The sequence below is a fragment of the Acyrthosiphon pisum genome, chromosome A2 (genome assembly GCF_005508785.2).
Source record: "Acyrthosiphon pisum isolate AL4f chromosome A2, pea_aphid_22Mar2018_4r6ur, whole genome shotgun sequence".
NCBI classification, from domain to species: Eukaryota; Metazoa; Arthropoda; class Insecta; order Hemiptera; family Aphididae; genus Acyrthosiphon; species Acyrthosiphon pisum.
This window is the reverse complement of record NC_042495.1, coordinates 108,733,622-108,751,228: the sequence shown is the minus strand read 5'-3', so window position 1 is coordinate 108,751,228 and position 17,607 is coordinate 108,733,622. Positions and strand designations below refer to the sequence as shown.

The 17,607-nt window shown below is 32.8% G+C and overlaps 1 protein-coding gene across 4 annotated transcripts in view; it reads right to left on the bottom strand.

Moving 5' to 3' along the window:
- The window catches only part of LOC100164578 (octopamine receptor Oamb), a 182,392-nt gene that overhangs the window by 82,747 nt on the left and 82,038 nt on the right, over nt 1–17,607 (bottom strand). For all 4 annotated transcript variants that reach the window (XM_029489451.1, XM_029489453.1, XM_029489452.1 and 1 more), the window contains one exon: nt 16,206–16,283. The gene's annotated coding sequence lies outside the window, so the exon portion shown is untranslated. The remainder of the gene's footprint in view (nt 1–16,205; nt 16,284–17,607) is intronic.

The window sequence follows — 17,607 nt, the reverse complement described above, 5'->3', positions numbered from 1 at the left end:
GGATTATTTTTCCCGTGCTTTTTTTCCCTGGATTTTTTTTTATTGGCTTTTTTTCCGTGGCTTTTTTTCCTACATTCGTATTTGAATTTGTAATAATAAAGTGTTAAATTATTGTATCTTTAAAAAGTCTAAAAGTGTTTATTAATTATCACCTATCTTTCTCATCCACGACTCAAGACAACGACGAACGTGCGACGTCGTTAAATAATTTATTGTATTAGTGTTCAACGTGTCCTGCACGGCGATCACTACAATATGCAGTGACGATAAACACGTGCAAAATTGAAAATTCCTTATTCCAAGTAATTTTAGAAAGCGTCAAGAAAAACAAAAAGACAAAAGTGAAAGAAAAGGGATTTTTACGCTGTACGCGATAAAACAATGCCGTCAACGTTTACTAATTAAACAAACGCATCGCCTTCTTCGATATAATGTAATAATCAGTATACAAATGATGAGGACATAATTTGCTTATTTTTGGTGAACTGTCAACGCGTAACATATTTACAAATAATGTTAGCATTGATAGACTAATAGATTTTTAATACTTAAACGTTATATTTAGAAGTTGTTTAGAAGAGTAGTAAGACGGAAGATAAAATAACAGAGATAGAAAATTCCTCAAATTCCTCAGAGAATGATAGTGATATATTTAAAATGTAATGCATAAATTGTAAAAACCGATCTTAATACTTGAACATTATATCTTGAATAGCTACGAAATGGGTATAGGTAGTGATGTGTAAATACACGATAAATAAATTTAGGGTAAATAACCAGGGTATTTAATTGCGTTTTTTCTATTTTATTTCAATGTTAAATAAATTGTAAAACCATTTACCAATATAATGTAACTAAAACAGTGTTACTTGTAATTTTTAATTAAATATTAAGATAAATCAGGCTAATGTAAAATAAAGTCAAAAAATAAAAACTAATACTTTATAGTAAATTATATTATTACATTATAAATTATATTATATATATTAAAAGTATAATAGTTTAAGTGTAGAAATAATCTTAATTCTACTAATTTATACAAAATTTCACTCATTTCTTAATTTAAATTTTAGGCATGTTCTTAAGGTTTAATTAGGCAATTTGAAATAATACATAATACAAACTTGGTTTACAACTATTTAGTCTTTACTCATTAATCATCTTCATCTAAGGAAGATATTAATTCATCATCGCCAGCCTTGTAAAGTATTTATATGGTATTCTAAATACAATTTTTTAATGTATTTTTTAAGTATTTTGAATACTTTAAAAAAAAATTAAATACTTGTATTAAAATACCATATGGTCCGTTTATAGGTTAGGTTATAGAAATGTGCATTTATAAGAAATAAATAAATTAAGAAATATAGAAATATACTTTTGACTAGATTTGTTCCTTTATGGTTTTGTTGAATATTATTATTCAACTGAAATTAATATAGTAAAAAAAAAATAGTAATTAATAAGATTATGACTTATAAATAAGAATAATGATAAATAAAAAAATGATATTACTCTTAGCATTTTTCATTATTATAGTTTGAAAGCAAGGAGTCTCTAATAGATTTCAAATATGTATTCTGTTCTGCCAAAAGTATAAGTTTTTGGTCCCAATTACATTACTTCCATCTAACCGAGCAGCTGACGATGTGCGTTTACTGGTATTAAGAATTTGTTCTCTGGCAATTGCTTTAAGAATAAATAAGAACAGATGTTAGTAAACTGTTATCTAAATAATTTTAGTTCAATAGACAGTATTGTATACTATATAAAATGCTATAATATGATACCAATTGGAAATAAAAAGATTATACAAATATATAATTATAAATATCCTTATAGGATAAAAAAAATACACCTTATGATACTCACAAGATTGTTGACCATAACACGAGGAATTAATTGACGGATTAGGTTAAGGGAACACTGGGCTAGGAAAAGATTGGATTATGACATCATTGTTCTCAACTTCCTTAATCATTTTGCAAGCAGACATATCTTTAACAATTCAAAAAATCCTATAATTTTGTTCTAATAAGATATATTTAATATATATTTTATACCATCACCAAAATTTACTTAAAGATCACCGTTCAACATAAAATCGTGCAATGAGCCTTGCGATCATTACAGTAAAAATGAAATTTACTCTTGGGTTTTATATAATTCTTTTATAATGTGTTTGATTTTTCGTTACAGTTAGGCAGAAAGAAATATCGAAAAAACTACCAAAAATAGAATCATTATGTACAAGAATGACGAAATAAAAAACATGTTGGGAAATTTCATAACGAAACCTACTAATTCTAATAGTGATGACATAATATCATTGTATAAGAAAAACGATTCTGAGCGAAGACGGACAATCAGCCTGTAACGGATAGTATCCGTTTACTCACAACACATAAATATCATTATATATGAATAGTTAAAATTAGGAATAAGCTAGTAGGTAAACGACCTCCTTAAACAATTTGGCAATAGTCAAATTGCAAATACACAAATACAATAAAAGGTTAAAGGGTTAATCATGTAGTCAAAATAACCGAGTGATTATTCGCGAGTCATATTATATTTTCTAAAAACATAAATCACGTATCTATTGACAGGATATGGGGATTGCCAAAGCCTCGAGTTTATGAGTTTATGAGTTATAAATATTCAAAGTTATGATGAGCGGAGTGGAGTGGTACGGGGTTACCCCGCGAAATGTTTGTCCACTTCTCCGCTCATCTAAACTTTGAAAGTTTATAACTTTATTAAAAATTATTTCAAAAAAGTAAAAAACTTAAAAATTATAAGGATAAAAAATATTTAAAAATATAATTTTTTAAGAAAAACGTTGTTTTATAAGCGACTTGAAACTATGTAAAAAAATTAATTTTCTAAAAAAACTTTTTGAAATAATGAGTGTTGTTTGATAAAAGAATCACCCGGTATATATATATGTATATTATATTATTATGAATATATGTGTATGATGTGAGTATGTGTATATTATCGGCACACCACGCTGCAGTTATATAATATGATGAGTCTTATTTTTATAACATTTTACTATAATATATAACATTCGTTAACAATATGATATTATTACTAGCTGAATCCGTGCACTTCGTCGCCCGTAAAAATCCCAATTACTAAAAAAATTATGATTGATCAACTCCTTTTGGGAGTAACTTGCTGCAGTAAGTGCAACTCAGCCATCCTGGCAGGTAATCCGACTACGTTGGATTGCGGACAAAGGGCTACTCTTTCACCTTGGTAGGCGATGTTCAATAATTCGATTTGATACAAGCTTGTACCTACCTGATCTGCCCGAATGACCAGTGACAACCAATAATAAATAAATATGTAATTTATACTGTAGACTGCGACCAATCCGCTCGGAATCTATAATCATTGTCAGCAGCTAATTCGCATATCGTAACCTATATAAACTATTATATACATGCGCGGAAATCGATTGGGTTTGTGCGGTCTAAGAAAATTGTACCGCCGCGACGAGACTTCAATTAAATTACCTATGTACATTACGATAATATTACAATAATGGAGCGCATCTCACAGGCGTCGGGAAATAATAATTTAAAAGGAAACGAGAGGGGCGGGTGGCGGTGGGTAGCGTCGTCGTTCGAAGCGGTAAACCCGTTGCCGAGAAAATCGTATATGAGGCCGTGCGCGTAAATGCGCTACCCACATCGCACAACTTTGCCTTTTTCGCATGCGCGTGCGTGCGTGGGCGATATCATTATATACGCGCCGAGCACAAAGGGAGAGCTTTCGAAACCGTAAAACTATTATATTAACGCGCAGGAAAACCGAAATCTGTTATGACGTGCCGAAACAATACATTTAAGTACCGCGTTGCCGCCGCCGAGTACTTATTCGACTATTGTTTGCTCACGAAAATATTACGGTCGGTGGTGACGATGGGGTTGAAGACGAGGGGAGGGATTTGTCGACGGCGGTGGCGTGTGTTTGCCACGCTAGGCACCGCGTACATCGGTACCTTTATAACACACACACACACACACACCCACACACACTTATATAATATATAATTATGTTTATTGTATTTTAATGCCTTGGCCCTCAGAAGCTGTCTATAATAGTGTGGACTACGACCTTTGACGGGATAGTCCGAGGAGTGAGAGGGGGTTGGTGGGTGTGCGGGTGGGCACGCTACGTGAACGCAGACTCGGTGGCGCTTTCGAGACATGAAATTCGTTTGTATTATTACCGCGCGTCACATAGACGTGTGGTCCCCCGTGGTATATACCTAAACGTATATTATGTTATATAACTTTGTACGGTGGTCGTCAAACATACCATACCGTTGCCACGCAATAAACTTCTTTAGAATAATATGACGTTTTATACAGTTATTAATATCCCTATAGGTTTTTGTTTTATGCGTACTTACATAAAAATGTTTTCCTGACCAACACAATATTGGAACACAATATTCTGTTACGCCGTTCTTCCTAAAGGTAATAATATAATATTGAACCGTACAGCAATAATCTCAACATAAACGTAAAACGTTTGATTTGTTCCATGACCAATTAAGGTATACCAAAGAGTGCTCGTCTGATTGACTACCACAGTTTTTGTTTACCACAAGACAATATATTATTGGTTATGCGTGCTTAATATATTATGGATTTTTTTAATTAAGCAATATAATTATTATAGGTATAAGATATTATTCTCAACAAAATTGAAATTATATACGTTAACACGGCGTCCTAGATAGGCAGTTTGGTTACTTTAATGTCAGTGTTCCAACTACTTAATATAAATTATAACGAAGATAATAAATAATACAAAATGTATGTTTAATACTATTTTAATTAACACCATTCCAGATCATCGGTACAATGTACATCGGGAAAATAAAATTACTCGTAATGTTAAGGTAATAATATTATTACTGTTATTGTCATTGTTATTATATTATATAGTTGCGTATTGGTGGTTATTACTTAATATTCAGTTGTTTCTCATTTCTACACGCGTATTTACTCAGTACAAGATGTTTACACAAAACATTGACCAAGCTACAGTTACAGCTACAATAACTATTTACTTAACAAAGGATCCGAGGTGTGATTGTACGGCTGATAAATTGAACGGTTTGGTGGTGGATCAAATCGTGAAAATAATACCTCGTCTTCGAAACGGAGTGCTTTGGTGGATTTGTCTCAAACTTGTTATAGACAATATCACACGATTATCGATCTCTTATAAGAGTCGTGACTCCTGCACCGACCTACATTTTGAACTAAGAGATTACGAAAATTTTACAAGTAAATGGCTCATACATTTAGAAAAATTTCGTGACGGACAGTATTTTTTGTGATTGAACTCATGGAAATCGAACACTGATAATATTATATTATTAAATACCTACTACTTGTTCAAGAAGTAATTTTTGATGTCAATATATTTAACAATTTTTACTCGACGGTGTCCAATCGTATTTATAAGAATACTATATAATGTGCTCCGCAAAGTGGAATTCAAATAAAATCACAGAATACCCGAGTTCTGCATGTTTAAAAAAACTACGACCATTGTAATTGGTTACGAAAGCATGTTTATTATAATTTCAAGTAGTTAATATAAAACAATATCGTACACTATAGTATTGTAACAATAACAATACATAAATAAAATAAATTACTTAAAACATTGAAGCTTTGTAATATACCTACAACTGTACACAACTAATAAAATGCGAATACCAACATAACAATATTTTAAAGTCTTTTTAAAGCGATTTTTGTATTTGTTTATTATTATCAAGTTTTGTGTAATCACTGTTCATAATAATGTATACGTTTTATATGACTTACACGATAATTATTGTTATAATTCTGAACGCTCGAATTAAACGCAGACCTTTTTTTTATCACCGCTGTTCACTATAGTATGTATATATTATTTTATTAATTTATGTATGTATTTTTTTATCGACTACAAAACTTATAAGTTATAATATCGTTGACGGACGGAAGACGTAATGATATTATTCCGCCTAAAGTGGCCATACTTCATTATAATATATATTATACATATAAATTTGTATAAATATTATGTATAATCATAAATAATATTATATCATGTACCAACGGTCTAGATGTGCGTGGACTAAAGTGCGGTGCTCTCCACTACTGTATTATAATATTATGTTTTGTGTGTCGTACGAGGCGGAAAACGAGCCGACCCGCGATATTCGTTATATATAATATGTATATGTGTTTAAATTTAAACTAGCACGCACATCCCTCGCTCATAATTTATTCACTTCCACCGGCTGACTACGCCAAAGGTAATTTTCTTTTACACTCGTGGTAGGTAGGTATAGTGTGTATACTTATTTTGTTTACACGAAATTTATATCTTTTTTCGATTTGCAATTTGAAGAGGATAAAAAAATCCTATTCGATAAAACATGCGTACGGAGTACCTTCTAGATACATATGCAGTGCGTAAGTGTTTCAAATTATTTATATGTAACGTTGTACCGCTCCACAGATGCAGTATTTAAAAAAAAAATTGTTTTCTGTTGATTCGATTGATCGTTATTACTGCGCTATTGCACGCAAGAGCTACCTTGGGATGACTATCACGACGATGAGATAATGTGTTTAAAAATATATATTGTTTCACTTATAAATATTGGTTTATTATCGTCTAAATTGTGTCCTACCTGTGAAGTATAATACAATATTATTTAGGATATTTAATGGCCTACACACTAAATATTAGGGAGCCTTGACTTTTTTCGAAATATTGACTCTCCCGGTAACGTACTCGAGATGTGACGACCATGACATACTGACATAAAGGTACCTATAGATAAATAAGACCGTATACGATGTATACGTTTGTGTGCGGTTTACTTGTCAGCCAAACACTTATTGAAGAACATGTAAAATCGTCACGTACAGTCTGAATTATTGTTTATTAATATTATTAGTTATCATTATTGTGGGTCGAATGGTTTGCGTTTAACCGCGCTGAAGCCCCGGGGTCGTGACGACCGTATTACAGCAAAACGGATGTTTTCCGTCGAATTTCCGCTCGCCAGCGTACACACACACACACACACACACACAATTTAATATAATATAATATGTACATTGTACAACGTAATGCGTTGACCCAATTATATTTGCCATTTGTGTGTGTGTGTGTGTGTGTGTGTGTGTGTGTGTGTGTGTGTGTGTGTGTGTGTGTGTGAAGCTGGTGGCGATGGCGTGCGCGCATTTAAAACAGCAGCGGTGGTGGAATGGTGTTCGAACGAAAGCCGCCACTAAAACTGGGGGAGGGAAAATCGCATGGCCCATAATAAATCTTCCCGTGGCGCAAACCTCCCTGGCCACGTTGCCATATATTATAAATATATATATAAACACAGCATTTGTACTGGTATAACGGTTCGGTGTCGGTAACAGAGCAGCGTAGTCCTATCTCTCTCTACCCTCCCCCCACATTACTCCCTCCCACTCGCCACCTATCAACCTCTCTCTCTCTCTCTCTCCCTCTCCCTCCTTCTCTCACTATCTCTCCTTCAGTCCCTCCATCACCATCATCTCAGTGTCTTTCATCCCCAAAAACATTTCGAATTTTCATTCGACGACGTGTTTGGCACTAAGTGGAGTTTTTTTAATATAAATAAGGATCGAACGAGCATTCAAAAATAATTCTATGCGTGTATTTTTGGCCTTTTGGTAGCCACCGCAAATTAAGGATGACTTAACGTCGACTCTAAGGTGAGATTTTATGCTAAATGTGCGTTCACATGTGTGATGTGTGTAGTATTCCACTTAAACATTATACATGTCTTCTCGCCAATACAAACTCTTTGATTTTGACAATGTCATTATGCACACAATTTTACTGAAACGATCAAATTCATACGGAATTACGTGATATACGATTAATCATGTACCCAGTTGAATACGCTATAGTTCTTATAGATCCGAAAATCACGATGGACACGATCGACCAGGTATCCAACATGATTCGATCGAAAAGCCATATAAGATATTTTAACTTAGTTTTATTTATTTGTTTGGCATATTTTTGTATAATTTACATGGCCGTGGCTGGGTCAGGTCCAGAGGCGGACTTACCATTTTTCCGCCCCTAGACATTACAACACTAGCGCCCCGTACATTGGTGTGCTCCCATGGGAAGGGGGGGAGTAATGTCCCATGAACTAAAACAAAACTATAAAAATTGTATTTAGGTATTTTTATATTTATACATACCAACTAAACAAATAAATATTGATACAATTTTGCATAGGTACATTTGTACACTTGTACAATAATTAAATCATTTTATGCCTCGATTTATCTGAGCACTCTAGTCTCTATAACCGTAATCGATTAGCAAATTTCTGAGCAGTATGCAGTATGCACTAATGCACTATACAGGAGACGGGCGACAGTCGTGCCAGCGTCACGCGTCGTCGCAATATTTATTATTATCAATTACCTACTTTATCAAGACACCTGATTTCCAGAATTAATTCCAGTATTCTAATATTGTGGTGAGGCGGGTCGTTCCACTAAACACTGTGCGAGCTGACCCCTCCCCCCCCCCCTAGCTATTAGAGCGGCTATATACAATGTAGTAATATACTCGGCGGCCCGAGGCAGTATATTTGACCGCCTTGGCTGGCGTTTTGCGCATGCGCCATTCACAATATTGTACGTGTTTACGCCGCAAACCCGTATACCATCTCCCATGCATTGACATAGGCAACTGCCTCGTCGAGTGTCGATGTCGAAGCTCTAGCGGTGGCGGCGCGCGCTGGTCGCAGGATTAAGCTCAAACGGCGAGGTTATTATAGCTTATAAATTAAAACGTCACTGCGACGTGACTACGTGAGCCATTCTCCAGTTTCATGCAAGTTGTATACGAAAAAAAATTAATATAAAATATAAATTTAGGTAAATAGAAATATTATGAAAAACTAAAAAGTAAAAATTAACTAAAAAATTGCGCCCCCAAAAATATGTGCTTTGGCCAGTGCTTTGGTGGCCTATGAGTAAATCCGCCCCTGGTCAGGCTAGTTATATAAGCGAACCTATCATGGGCTATACTTTTCTTCGTGGCGTCCGTTTTCGGAAGAGTACAAATTTACTGTTATATAGACGACGGATTGAATCGCACTGTACACTTTTTATCCACCGCGCATATATACTATTATTATGTGATACTCTCGTTTGGATAGCGGCTCGGTATTTTCATTCACACACTCACAATGGCACCACCAACTGTAATGGACCAAATAATAATAATAATAATTATTATTATTCCATAATGTGTTTGAAACAATGACGCACATATGCGGTGTCTGCAGAGTTATGCGCGTTAACTACAGAATACATAACATTGTAACATATATTTACGACGGTTGCAGAAGATAAAACAATCGTTACGCGTATCTATGTGAATTATTATACTGTATGTTCAAGCTCAGTGAACTTAATACATGTATAATGTATATATATATTTAAAATAATAATGTTCAGCTGTTATATAAAGCTACAAATGCGTACGAGATGATTTATAAAAGTTATTTGAAAAAAAAACTGTCTAAACGAGAATTTCTAATGCGATAGAGATTATATTCCCGATGGATTTCGATATTTGAATGAGAGATGGTATTATAAATGGTAAATACGATATGATATATTTTGCTCGTTTGTAATGTTTTAAACCTTTAAATCGTAAACGCACTCGACATTAAAAAAGTTATTCTTTAGACTATAAAAGAATTTTACACTCAGTATGAAAATGTAGTCACAGAGGAATTAATAATAATATAAAAATTATACGAACGTACATGGGACGTATGAAGTGTCGAAAAATGAGCATGTTAATTTGTATGATTCAAACGTAAAATGATCAGTTTGCTATAGCAAGACGTATAAAGTTATTAAAATGCCTTGTTAACAACGCTGCCATGATATTAGGATTGATTCCTGACCACTGTCAATTCAGTAAAAAATTATTATACGCCCTGTATTATTTGTAATTGTAATTTTGTTTTTAATATTTACTTTTAAATCCACCACCGTGAAGGTTCGACGGGGAAATTAACTATATTATAAAGTTTTATTTTTTCACGAGACGATTTTTACTCGTATTGTTTTAATTATTCATTTTTTATAATAACACACGATGGGTTTCTATTAACAGCGTAAAAATCATTATTACGAAAAATATAAATTAACACAAGTGATTATAATAATAATAATACCTATTATATAATATATTAACAACACTGCAAATTTCCGACGTACATAGATTCTATAATATAATATGATAATATATTATTGTCTATTTCGATAACAATAATATATTAATGTTCCGTTCACAAACGATACGTAATATTATAGCAGGAGTCGCGCGTTCTGTGGAATAATAATAATTGATAAAAGAAAACGACGACAGCGACAACCTGTTGTTGCCGATGCAGCACTGCTACATACGAAGACTATATTATTTGCGGCAATTTCGGTCGTCGTATTGTTGTGGGGTTTTTCTATCGACCCCGGGAAATTAGTAGTTCTCGGCCGTCCTGCAGGTCTTCCGAGTTCCGGGTAGCGGCGGCAGAGGTGGCAAAGGCTGCTGCGGCCGTCGGTGGGGGGGTGGTGCAGTCGGGGTGCGGTGCAACGGCGATTTACAGTCGACACTCGACAGCTAGCTGCAGCTGGTACACCGTCAAACCGCCCGCGCAGGCAATAATTGAACCGTAAGTCACACGGTTAATACACTGTTGTAGTATATATACAATGGCATTTACGCGCGTGTGTAGTCGGCCGTTTGCCATATACACTATATAAATTGCCTCGGCACGATCGCTCCCGCGTGTAAAGCGTGCAAAAAGGTCGCGTCGGTGTGCACGTCCGGCCGGCCGGTCGATCGATCGATTTCATCCCCTCGGCGCTCGTTGTACGATTCTTACGTGCCCGGCCCGCGGCGTACACGGTCCGGAAACGGACGTTTAGGTATAGATAATATGCGAAGTTCTATATACACATTGTACCGTTCAGTCGTCGTCGGAGACGTGCAGGTGCGACGTTTCCACACCAATATGAAAAATGTATGCGCAGCCGTATTATGCAATTATATTATGCCGTCCACGGTAGGTATGGATACACGCGTAGGTATATGACATACATATTATTATGTATAGGTATTGCTGGTTATGATATCGATGAGCAGAAAAAAAAACGTCCGCTTGTGGCAATTTTTTTTTTACTTTGATACGTGAGGAAATATTATAATCTTTCCCCTCAAGAGTCACCGCCGCACAAAAGGCGTCGCCGATACTCACACGCGCGCATAGTATACTGCAACGTTTATATTATTATTATACAGAAATACTGAATTATATAATATTGGTACACATTTTAACGCCACTATGTTTATACCAAAGCGGATTCGGTGGCTTTCCATTCGGCTTTAGGCACAACTTCAAAAACCGTACATGTGCGAGCACAGTTCATCAGGCTTACATGATCATGTCGAGGACGCATGTCAGCGTTAAAGTCGTTGAGTCGAAAATTATTCGCTGTTAACTATAAAAATAAATCCCAAAATTGATTTTATCCGTGTACCTATTATTACATGATTTAATGTTTATCATATTAAAAAAATATATCCGTTTAATTTATAAGTAATTACGTGCCTATTCTAACGCCCATTGATCAACGCGGGATATTAAAAATAAATTATAAAACGATTAAAACTGCGGTAATGGGTATTTTTTATATTTTCAATACGGGTTTTTTAAAAAACTTTTTACACTGATTTTCAATTCTAAACCGATTATCAACACAATCAGTCTTTGCGGAATGTTGTCAAATATTCCACCAAACATTTCATCATCCTTTTGATTTTATTAATGTGTATTTAAACTGTGCCATCCCCGCATTATAAATAACTAAAATAACTAAAATATAAAAATATCTATTTTCGAAATAGAAATAGTAAGCCGATATAAAAATGAAGATAAATTATCTCAGAATAGATACAATTTCGATTTATATAATGACACCAAATTAGATTTTTTTCTTTTGAAATATCCAAAAACTATAACATTATAGTACCTACCTATTATTAAAATAATTCGATTGTTACAACTTTTTTTTTACAAATTTATAGCTGTTGAAAATATCATGATTCAAAAAAACCATGTGACCCACCCCTTGAATGGCAAAACGCACACTCCACCGTGCGACACGCGTGCACCATAATATATTATTATAATCTTTTAATATACGCGCGTCGTTGATATAATAATATACCTACGCGTAGTTATCTGTGCTATCGTTTTACAACCCGGTTGACTAAGGTTTCCTCGTTATTTTTTTTTCCAATTTTAATTTGAATGAAACGTAAACGCTAAAACAACGAATAAACGCCCAAAAAACCCATCTCGGCGCACCCGCAGAGCAATATCTCCATGTTATTGCGGATTTGTAAACAATACCGTTGAGCCGACAAAAAGAACAACACGAGCTGCGCACCACTGTATAAGGGTAAAGGGTAGGTATGTATAGGTGCGTACTATCCACACACAATTATTATTGTTAAAATAAGAGGGATGACGATGGGGTTAGTCACAAAAACGTAATCCAAACAAACGATATTAAATTTCGGGCGCATAAATAATAATTTGGACCTTCGAGTGCGATGGTCGGCATACCTAATTCATTGGTTATATATATTATCTGCGTCAAATGACTGATTGACGGTCACGTTTATTAAATATAAAAAATAAAACACTGTCGAGGTTGATATTTCTCGACATTTTTCTGGGTATTTCGCAGGTATGATTATTGTCGATAAATTATTATTATCGTTAAATTATATTTATTTACCCCAAGTTTTTTATATAGTTTGTGACTAGTGTCTACGGACGAGACGGTCCCGCGGAGCATCAACTTTATGAAGTGTATTTGAACGAAATTCAAACGAAGAATCACACATCCATTTACGGATCTAGAACAAAAATCTGGGGGGGGAGTTGGTGGCAAATTTTTTTGTTGAAAATGTATGTTTCGATTCAACTGTTGTAGTATAATGATATCAGGACCTGAGAAATTGTAAAAAAGTTTAAGAAATAAAACTATTTTCACACGGGAACAACTGATCGATTTTAGTATTATTTTTACGTTTGTTATAAACTGTAAACACAATATTATAATATAATAAAGAGTCATTACTAAATATTTTAAAATATTATAATTTATAAAGGATTTAATCCTTAGTTTGTGGAACTTTCATTTTCATATTTTATTTGTTTAATCAATGTTGCGATGTACTGATTACATGACCATGATTTTGAAGCCAAAAGTCCATTATAAATAAATGACTATTTGCACTGCGATGTTTTTAACGTTTTAAGTGTGTTCATGTCTACAAAGTACTTAAATAAATAATAGATTAAAAGGATTTTTATTTATTTTTAATTGTTTAATCACGAAAAAAAGTATTTCGTCAATGTATCGTAGATGTGTATTATAGATTATAATCCATATTTTTTTTTGCATAAGTTTGTTAATATTTTCCCATATGGCCATATACCGACAAAAATTTAGTGAAGCTTGATTCAAAAGTATCAATACAAATAAAATATATCGCATTGTGTAATGAGAAATTCTTTGATGTCGACCCTTGACCCCAAACAATTACATCTTAAATTATATGCTAATTTAATATTATCATATTAAATACATTTTATAAGCTCCGTGACACGTGATTATTATATTCAACAACCAACGTCTAGACCAAATAATTATTAATCAAATTATATTTTAATTGTTGGCATCACATATGGCTGGCGGTGGTGGGCGGATATCAACACACGACAATAGATGATCAATTATACAAATAATAATAGTAATAATAATAATTATTATTATTATTATTATAATATAGTTTTGAACTGTCCGAGGCGATTAAATTCAAAGCCGTATCAGCAAGTATCTTGATTGTATTCATGTCGATTTTCGTTTATTGTTTTAGGGCGAATTCATTGTGATACGGTCCGATCCTTTTCGTGTGTAAGTTCATGTGTGACACGTCTTCAACAACAAACTATTTTATATTATAACTCGTCGTAGAACGAGAAATTACCATAATAACGTTATGGAGAAAAAAAAGCAAAATTACGATGTATATAATTGAACAGATAATGAATATTAAGCTATTTTTGAATAATATATATTTATTATATTACATATACCTATACAATATGCAAATTATTGATAATTTTACAACTGCAGCTCACTTAATATGCAATGTCCATCGACTGCTATGTATAATAAGTTCAATACCATTATAATAATGCTATTATAATCGCGATTCGTGAAGTACATAATATATTTTTCTCGAGTTGTCAAATTGTTTTTTATCAGACAAAAGTTTCGATTTAAAATAATATTTGGAACCTATCGTAGAAAAATAGTTTAAATTTTTCACAGCCATGTACTAAAATCATCAAATTTATTTGTTTAAATATTATATAGTACACAAAATAAAAACTAATATTAATTAATTACTATGGTAGGTACCTACATGTATTATATTACAGTGTGTGACAGAAAGACCTGACAAATAAATATAAAATTTATATTCTAGTTAAGCGTATGAAAAATATTGTGAAAATTATTAGTTAACACGTACTTAAAATTAATTTACTTCAAAAATTATTGATGTTTTAAAAAATGCTAAAAATAAAGTAGGTATAAATTACTTGACTTTATAAACGTTTGTATTTTAACCATCGACATTTTTTTTAAAACTAGATATACATATTATAGGCTATTTATAATTTTTATTTTCAGTATTAAAAAATATGATAGAAATATTATACCATGCCATTGTATAGTCTGTAGCACGAACGTCTATGAATAATATAACAAAAAACTTATAATAATGATTAGAAGAAAAGTTATTTAATTTTTCAGGTCTTTCTGTGGGTGTTGCGGACAAAGTAATAAAAACCATGTGAGTTGCGGATAAAATCTAAAAAGTTGTCATACGAATTTCGGACACAAATATAACATACTATCTGTGGAAAAATTTCCAATCATTATTTTTGATATAAAGATTATGTTAGATATCGAAGATCAATAATATATAATATAATAATATGATTAACTTTATTGGACTGATTATTATTTATCAGCATTAAGATTGTGAGTTATGATTTTGAAATTTAAAGAAAAAAATATTGTCGGAAAGGAGGCGTTCATCCACGGTCAAATAATGCAATATTCAAGTGGTGAAACTAATAGATTTACGGGCTGCGTGAAAAAAAACTACGATGACAATATATTTATAAGAAAACATTCACAATACACGATGGCAACGTATGTTATATAAAAGAACATAATATTTAGTCTGTCCTAAGCCCTAAAAAAGTGGTGAAGGGAAATATATTTGTGTCCGCAACTCGCTTCGCTAGGTTGACCTAACTTGATATCAGCAATTAGTATTTTGATAACGAAACCCGTGTCGGCTATCGTTATTATATTATAATATCGATTAGAACAATTATTCGTCTGCCACTAGTATCAGTAGTAGCCTATTAATTATAATAATATAATAATATTATATTATGTACCTAATAATGATTTGTATCGACCAATGCATAATATATTATTTTACGTACATCATACGATGCACCTGTATTATACTATCTACCTAACTGTAAAATAACAATATTTGGGATTTAGATGATTAATCGCTGCTCTCAGGTTTAATACAATAACAGGACTGAACGAAATAAGGTGAGTGCCCGCCCCCTCAAAATACTATCTCGTTATACTATTATTAAGTTCGTTAAAAATGTTCATCAGACATATTCATTTATTTTTATAATGTATAAAATATGTCAACGTTAATTATTTGGTGGATCTTCGACATCCTCACAAGTTCTATAATATATTAATTATTCTGGTTAATCTATACTCTATAGGTACGTAGAACGCTAAGAAATAATAGAATATAACACTAATAATTACAAGTGTTACCCGATATTATGCTAATAATTCTAAATATTTAACTAAGGCTAAATTAAATATACAACTCAAAATAAAAATAATAAAATGTTTTATTAAGTTATTTCATCGACTTATTTTATCGTAACGGCGTAAACTCACCTGAAGGTGGCCAAAAAGTGCAGCACTCCAAAAAGTCTTAATTGATCGATTTCAATATACCTTGACAACCTATGTGACCTATAAATAAAAACAAAAATAATGGATTTAGTTATAATATTCGAACCCAAATATGAAACAATATTATAATTAATACGTAAACCACAGTACGTCAATCTAATTTTATAAAACGTCAACCAACGTAATTATAAATATATATTTTAGTGAGAAATGAAACGCTGATCTTAAAAAAGTAATTTCGTTCATAATTTTAATGTTCAAAACATTTAATATGTTATATTATTATATATATCAGTAATCAGTATATTACGTTGGGTGTCCTTAAACAATACCTTCGGTGCATACGTTAATAATTATGTCAGTGTTGAACAATGAGACAAAATGTCTTGTATTGTAACGTTTATGTATATACTATTATAATATGTATTATAAGGCAATGACGTTAGTAAAAAGAATGACAGAGGACGTCAAAATAATATGAACTGATCTTTCGACAGTCAACTACGGAGTGGAGGTATGATTCGACGGTGGCGCAAAAGTATATATTTTGTGCGAGTATTATATAATATCCGTGTAATTCATGGAAATCAAAATTATAGGTTAGGTAGTCGTGTATACTTATAATTATTTTTATTATTTTTTTTACTGCACTTCATCTGTATCCATTCGTATCATATTATAATTTATAATATGCTCGTTAGTCCTTAGCGCATAATACGTCTGGGGGAGGATAAAAATCACCTAAAAATATACGCACCATAGTATGCGTTTTTCCTTGGCGCACAGGCAAACGTGCGGTTTTCGATCGAATACACAAAATCAGTACCCCATCTTAGTCTTTGTCTGCCATAGTTTCACCAAACTCTCGCAGAGTCGTATCGAGCAAAATTAACAAGGCAAATATATATACATAAAGGTGCGATAATTTATATTCCTGAAACTATACAATAACTTCCTATAAAGCCGATGGAGTGACGTTTCTGATCTGCGGCGAATAATCATCAGCGACGTTCGTCCATATAGAAACATTCAACTGAAATAAATATTTTTTACTATCGCGAACAAAACACGACTACAATCGTATGAGGACAAATCACTCGAGTGCAGTTGCAGCCTAATGATGGCCAGACGGATCGCTAGTTCAGACGACTATAATATTATAATATAAATATATTGCTAACGATAATAATATTTTTGTACGGAACAGCCTATGCCCCGTATAATAGTAACTATATGACAATATATAATATACATATATATTATTATGGCATTACTCCGCCGTGTGCGAAATTATACGCGTGCAGTTGACGTGAAGAGAACGGTCGCTCGAAGAAAAAATCAAAACATTATTATTATTACTATTATTATGTGCAGTCGTCGTGGC